Raw genomic sequence first — 7815 nt, forward strand, 5'->3', positions numbered from 1 at the left:
ATACTTCTACATGCTATGAAATTACGAGACAGTTTTTATTTTTTATAGGGAAGGATAAAATACACGAGGTATAAAACAAGCATATCATCACCTGTAGTAGTACCTTTCTGTATAATTGAAGATATCACAATTAAATGAACAAACACCCAAGGTACATATACACAAAGTATTAAATCAGGCTTGTAGTTTTTAAGAAGTAGTCGAAAACAGCAGAGCTAAAAAAATAAAATTTTGCCCTTTTTATTTACACAAAAATCATACAACAGAGACTATTATACTTGTTTGACAACCTGGTATTTGAATCATAGATATATAATGATGATGTGAGTCGACCCCATGACGAGGTAACTTGAATAAAGAGCCCTTGTGCTTATAAAATAAACTCTACTCAAGTCATGCTATTTATGTGATTATATATTTCAATGATGAATAAAGATAATACACGACCTACTTTGTCTGCTTCTGCATTTTGCTAGTTCTCTATCACACAAAATGATGATTGTAATTTTGCCATCACACCTTTATAGCAATATCCCACTCTCTCTTCGAAACGACAAGAATTCATGTAAATGTGTGCCGTTTCACATTATGAACTTACTTTATGATACAATGTTTTTTGGCGCAGCTCCTTAAACTTGTTTAAATCAAACTGGTCTGATAACAAGAGTTTAGCAGCCTCTATATTATTTGTGACCAAGTATATATGAAGCTGTGAAACAAACAAATCATACATGAATCAATCTCTTCAGCAATATATATATATCTCAAGCAGGCAGAGTGACAGTGGGTAATTTAAAGGATTTCATGGTGCGGATGAGTTCGCTGTAGTGGTTGTGAACAAGGGCAAAGCCGATCACCAGGTGCAGGTGCATCAGCTAAGCATTGGTAAATTGACTTTGGTGGGCATGGGCGACATGTTACGTGCAACACCACGTTTGATTATGGTTGAATGTTCTTTTTATGACAGTCAGGCAAGACTACAATATCGAATTTGTCAACAAGGAGGATCAGGAGGAAATAATGGTTTTGCACGAAGAGATCAGATGATGGTGTGTCATGTCATGGTAAACAGAGCTGCAATACCTGTTTCTATTAGCATTTGGAAACACATATTGTTACTTTAGAACACCAATGACATGCATATGCATCATGCAAGAGCGTGGCTAATTATATACATTTCCGTCTGGTATGTGTGCAGATGTCGTGCTTATTACAAGATTCTGGTGAATAAGTCATTATCAAACAGACATACTACAGAAGGCTAAATGTGTGAACCACCTCGGATACATGGTCAGCAAGTGTGTGGTCGATCTATGCATGAGAGACAACAGAAAGACAGAGAAAAATTTAGTCATGTTACAGGGGCACAGTATTGTTACAGTCACAGTCTTGTTGCAGTTACAGTGCCAATGGTCTTTAGTGAGGACTCCTTTATAATGCTTTTCACTATTGCATTGAGTTCCTAGTTGGGGCATGTGTTCTGGACAAAAGTTTACTATGTATTTAGCATTTCCCCACTTGCAAGTGTTAGAACTTTATTTTTTGACTTATTTTTAGTTTTTTATATTTCTGCATAAATGCCGCTCTGCTGAGAGAGAAATGGTAGCCTTGAATCGGATGTAACGCGAGTAGTGTCTGATCTACACCATTTATATAAATTTTTGAACATGTCTATTCTATACTTGCAGACGGTACTGCACTGTATTGCGAAGAGGGCATCTCGTGAAGTTACTTATAAGGTTAGCTTTAAAGAGTGAGCGAGCTAAATGTGCTTGAGACCGAGTGGGGGCTAAACTATCAAATATTTGATAATGGACTTCTATGAGTAAAATTTAAATATTCGGCAAGAGATGATAACCGAGCATAGTTTGACAGTTTGTGGCATTTTGTTATATATATTTCATTATTAGACTAATTTATACACTTTGATCATACACATTTTCATTTGCCATTAAAACTAATATTTTCTGAGTGAGAAATTAACTCCAAAGTTGTTGTATATCTTTTTTCTAACACACAATTGGGGCGGGGACAACATATTAATTTGAAAATACAATTTCATTTGTTTTATTATATCATTTGTACATACCGTTTGGATATATCCTTCTGGCAGGTCAGTGGACTGTGCAGGAGCGTTAGTATTTTCTGTCCGTTTAATTATGTCATTCGAATCAGCTTTTGTCTATGATTATCATGAAAAGTGTTTATTAGAGTTAGAACCAAAGAAACAAAGTAAATGCTTGAATCTTATTTCTCATTTGACAAATATCTAATTCTCAAATGAAGACATTTATTGTAACAACACTGCAATGTAATACTTTCACTTACATGATGAAAATGAAAATGTCAGGGCTCTATTATAAAATTGCATTGCTGTGATAACTATATTTGCATGTATTTAAAATAATCAGTTAAGCACACAGTCAGGTATGAAATAAATTCAACTTTAGATGCTTACTAGTCATGTACATTTACTGGACGTCAAAACATTGGTCACAGACAATTTCATGTCCAGCAACTTCCTCCCTTCAGTAATGTGCACGTTTCTGTGCATGTTTCCTAGTTTTGAGAGATTGATTGATGTAATATATAAACTTAACAGTCACATCGATTGACTGCTCAAACCCTGTTATTCACATGTAGGTCTTGTTTTGGGTGAATATTTATGTTTTAGGAGGGATTTTACCAACTATTCGAGGTAAATTGAGAACGATCTTGGTCTAATTGGTAAGAAGTAATTTAGAAAAGGTCATGGGTGAGATAGAGCAAGCAAATAATTTTCGTAACTGTACCTAGCTGCAGTGTATTTACGGTGATTGAACACGAACACTTACTTTCTGATGGATTGTTTCAGAGCCAAACACATTTTTGTACAGTTCCTCGAAGGTGGGTACATCATCTGTGTCCAAATCTGAATATGACTGTGAATAAAACATTACGGCAACAGGTACCATTAAATTGAATAAAATAATTATACATTATTTCCTGATATTTTTCAGCTACATACGGGCAATATCACTATTCCCCGAAAACGGTTTGTCTGCTAAACTAAGAAAAATAAAAGGGAATACAATTAATTTGTTACCATTGATAATATTGTGCTATACACAGACTTAAGTACATAATATACTGAATATATAATTTGGTTGTAGTATGAAAGTACATTATCTGTACATACTTTTTGAGAACATTCTTGTACATGCAGGTCAGTGGACGACTCGGAACCATTATTGTTGTCTGTCACTTCACTCATGTCATCCGAGTCCCTATTTATCTGAGAGTATCATTAAAAAGTGTTTGGCAAATTCAAAATAATTATGATTCAATTGTTTTTTTCTAAAATTGAGTAGTTATCACCTACACAAAATAAGTGAATAGTAAATTTTATTTGTCAATGTTTGCTATTCGAACACCATTGTATTGTTGTTATTCAATTTTGTGAATATCCATTGTCCATTTGTATGCTGCTTCTCCTTATTTAACATTTTCATTATTTGTATTTTTCTATGAAACATGGGTTACCATTTGTCGAAGGTGTCATAATAATTAAACATATATAAATATACCATGGGCATCGCATCGTAATTGCAGATACGCTCAATTATACAACATTAAGTACTTACATCTTTGGAGTCTGATTCAGTTCGGGTTGATAGTTCCATATCTGTAATATGAAAAACAAATTTATAACTTACAAACTTGGAAATTAATACGAGATAACGTTAATGTTAAAACTCATCAACAAACATGTTTGGATAAATGTATACTTATACGGGCACACAGGCAAAGTAAATCAGTATGCACAATGTCATCCTACGCTTTAAAATAGGAAAAATAATTTGGAGCATATATAATGCGTCTATAGTGTGTGTCATAAAGAAAGGTTTTAATTTACATTTCTATACACTTTTAATCGCCATTGAAATGTTCCATATGTAATACGGTGAAATATAAAAAAAAACACTATATTGAAACACAAAATAAGATAAACATACTGCGTGAAGAATGATTGTCATGTGTGCCAAAGGTGCTGCGTGAACTGTTCTCGAACGCCTGCCAAAAGTTATGCATTCGTTGTCTTATCTATTTCAACAGGCTCAAATACATCCTAATTTTGAACAAGGTACAAGATGATAGATATAGAGTTTGGAAGCGATATCCCCGAAATTAGACAAGACGCTAAACAAAACGCAAGCACAGTATCAATTACTTGTGTATGCTAAGCGTGTCCAGACAAGTAGGCGAAAGTTAGTCATGAACTATTTCATTTAAGTAAGTCAAGAATGTTATTTACTCAAGTCATATGTGAGGAGATACATTGACAAAACAGTACGAGTACATGTTTAGAACGTCCCAATGCTAGTTTTGAATATGCTTGTCAAAAGTTCCAATTCTCAGAATTGTGATAAACTCATTTAATATCTATGTTTATTTATATGTTTTTTATTCATTGACAAGTTTTCAATCAACTATTGCACACTCATCTCTCTCTATTATATCATCTCTAATACCGATGTTGTATGTCCGACCGTTAATTTGTTTTGACCAAATTCACAAATCAAAACAGTATACAATTTTTGATGTGATTAATGATGTGATTTAATGGTTTATTCATTCCAACTACGAATATAGTGAATTAACAGAAATAGCACATCTCACAACCATTGGTAAATTTAAATTTTTAAACGTTTTAGCTACATGAAAGCCTCACAGCTGCGCCTGGAATTACATGTGTTTGGACGCGACCAACCAAAACGACCGACAGACGACGGCCTAGAACAAGATCGTTCCCATAGATTACCTGGTAGTCGTAAGACAAACATATGGCGGACCAAAGTCTAAGTTGTAACAGTATGTGTTTGTTTAGACTACCAAAAACATTAGCATAGCATCAATCAATTATGAATCTTGATGTTCAAAGATTACTTTGGCTTGAAAATATATTTTCCTAGGATAAAAAGTTATTAGGATTGTAATCTAAAACATCTGAAAAGTCAAATTAGTTCCTATTTTTTACAATTGTAATTTACAACAACGTCATTTTGATCAGAAATGAAGGGTCATCATTACTCGTAAAGCCAGTTTAAATGGAGTCTGGTCTCATTACAAGTCACCTCATCCACATAATCAGAAAACAAAACAATATACATAATAAATAGATCAGTGTTAAAGCGGTGCAAGGTATGTACATACATCTAACTCACTCACCTGGTAGGCAATTACCGCGGGACTTTGCAACCTCCCCAGACATAACAGTGACCGTTTTAGACACAACAAATTTACATACCCGCCTACGTGACTGCTAGTCAAAACATAGGACGCGGTATAACTTTGAGGGGCGGCGTATTTGGACTATTCCATTGCTTTGTAGGTACAACGACAATTGTTGTGTAACACTTGGAAGAAATATAACACGAACATAAAACTTGTAATGAATATTGAAAACATGATAAATGTAAATTCCGTTGATTGGTAGTTTGTTGAAATGTCATTCGACGTATATTATTAATATCAGTGTAGTGGGTGTCGCGTTCTACATTTCTCGTGTAATGGCATGCCCCATTGTCAGCTTGCAAGAACACTCGTAGTCCAGTAAGTCATTCCTTGAAATATTGTACTTTTAGTTTCACCTCCAGACCGTCACCATATACAAGTTTCAAATATTATTCAGATCTGAGATAAAATTCGATAAAATCCACGATTTCTTTTGCAGACTTCAGTCGACGATGACCGCTGTTCCTGTCGGGACGTATCCAGCCATGTATACAACATGGGAATGCCGAACAGAGTCAGCGAACTTCTTTGTATTTAGTCCGGTCAAACTATGGTGGCAGCCATGTTTGTTTTTATTATTAGAGAACACTTACGCATGTAATCATTCTATATTTGGAATATGGTAAGATGAAAATATCCCATAAAATACCGCAAAATTACGGCACGCTGTAACTTATGTCGTTACGGTAACAGTATTTTTATATTAACTGCGATATACAGTGATAGAAGCGTAATGAATTAAAAATCTGCTTTTTATGTTTGTGTTTGTGAGACGATCGGGTGATTTATAGCTATTGGTATATTATAGGTTTGTGAAGTTATAGGTATAGCATCTATTTAATAATAACAATTATTGAAATAATATAACAGGATAACTGAAATTAAGACACACATTGCGAGTCCACCTTCTTTGAAAAACTTAAATACAGTTGGCCGTCCATTAAAATTCAGTTGTTTTTTTGTTTAGGGCACCAATTCACTTTCACATCGCTGCTGTAAGTTACCCCGCCATATTCCAAGTTCAACAACGTATACAGGCATGTAACAGCCTGACTGAAATGACAGAAAATTACACAAACATTGTGACTATACCTACTTTGAAATAATATAAGATAACATATGAAACTTAAATACAGATGACCAAGTAATTAAACTTAGTTTTGAAAGCCAATACACTTATAAACCCTTCATGAATGGTCACTGGTGTTGCCCCCGCCATATTTAAGCCACTTTATACCGGCGTAAAATGCTCCCACCAAGTGTTTTTTAACGTCCACGTAAATATAAAGTACTATTTACATCGGTGCTGAAGTACAAGGGGTGATTAAACTCTGTCATTTTAAACCTCTTCATGTCGGCGTAACGTACTCACACCTATTTTTCTTTAACGCCGACGTATGTTATGTCCGCGTATATAGACACAAAATTGAATATTAACACACAATCCTCTGTGGTGAACTCGATACCTCTTCAAAGATATGTTGTTTACTTTACTTACGTTATAATGATTTTAAATAAACAAATGTACGCATGAATTTGCAACTATGACTGGAGTGGACTGAAGATCTGACGAAACTGTCCAGCTTCAATGACTCACACACCCTCTCTTTAAGTTTTAAATCGGATCTTGGACATCAAAATGGAGTTAGAAGCAATTGCAAATCTCTCAACGCACAGACCCACAACTGCGGATCGGAATGACTTTGCTTTCACTGCCTTTCAGGAGGGGCGACAGGGATAGATGAAATATTGATCTATGTAGAAAGAAATTCCTTATTCCGTATTCAAATGTTTTCTCATTTAGAATAAATAGCATTGCTTGCTGGCAATGTGCACTGTTGTATAGACACTGTTTTCCGTTCTAATTGCGTTTCGTCTTTCCATAAATGAATGTTTTGGCTTTCGATTAATGACCAGTGAAACAACATAAGGAAGACGACTGGCTTTAATTTCACTAAGGCTACACTGATTTAATTTTATGGATGACATCCTCTGAAGACCCCAAAACTAATGCGAGAGGGCGAAAAAAAAAATCTGCTAAAACAACACGACTTCGGAGCTATTATTACGAATTTAACCACAGTGTATCAAAAAAACAACAAGTCTTAATTTGTAGGAGGAACATGCTGATGTACACATCTCGTACTGTATTACTGTCACAGGTATCATCACTTTTGATTTTGAAAAGGCAAGAGGATAAGGCAGATGTTAGCTTTGCCAAAGGCATACACATCAACTCAATAATAAAGAAAAACTTACTGTGTTGTATTGAAAAAAAAATAATTAAAAATGAACAATAAGTTTGTCAACAGCAACCTGGAAATTAACTTCTTTGACATTCAAACTACAGCTTTTAAAGTGACACTTCAGATAGGCTAAGTGTAGACACAAATGCTCTAGAACTACTTCAACTATGTAATAAATTATAAGAGGCTCGATATTGAAAAAAAAACACCAACAGAGAGTCAACAACAATTGGGATGCAGAAAATTATGTACATGTATCTTGATGAAAATGGCTCATATGATCAAAATATTACTG

This window comes from Saccoglossus kowalevskii, chromosome 10 (assembly GCF_978046115.1).
Source record: "Saccoglossus kowalevskii chromosome 10, keSacKowa6.1, whole genome shotgun sequence".
In the NCBI taxonomy this organism is placed as follows: domain Eukaryota; kingdom Metazoa; phylum Hemichordata; class Enteropneusta; family Harrimaniidae; genus Saccoglossus; species Saccoglossus kowalevskii.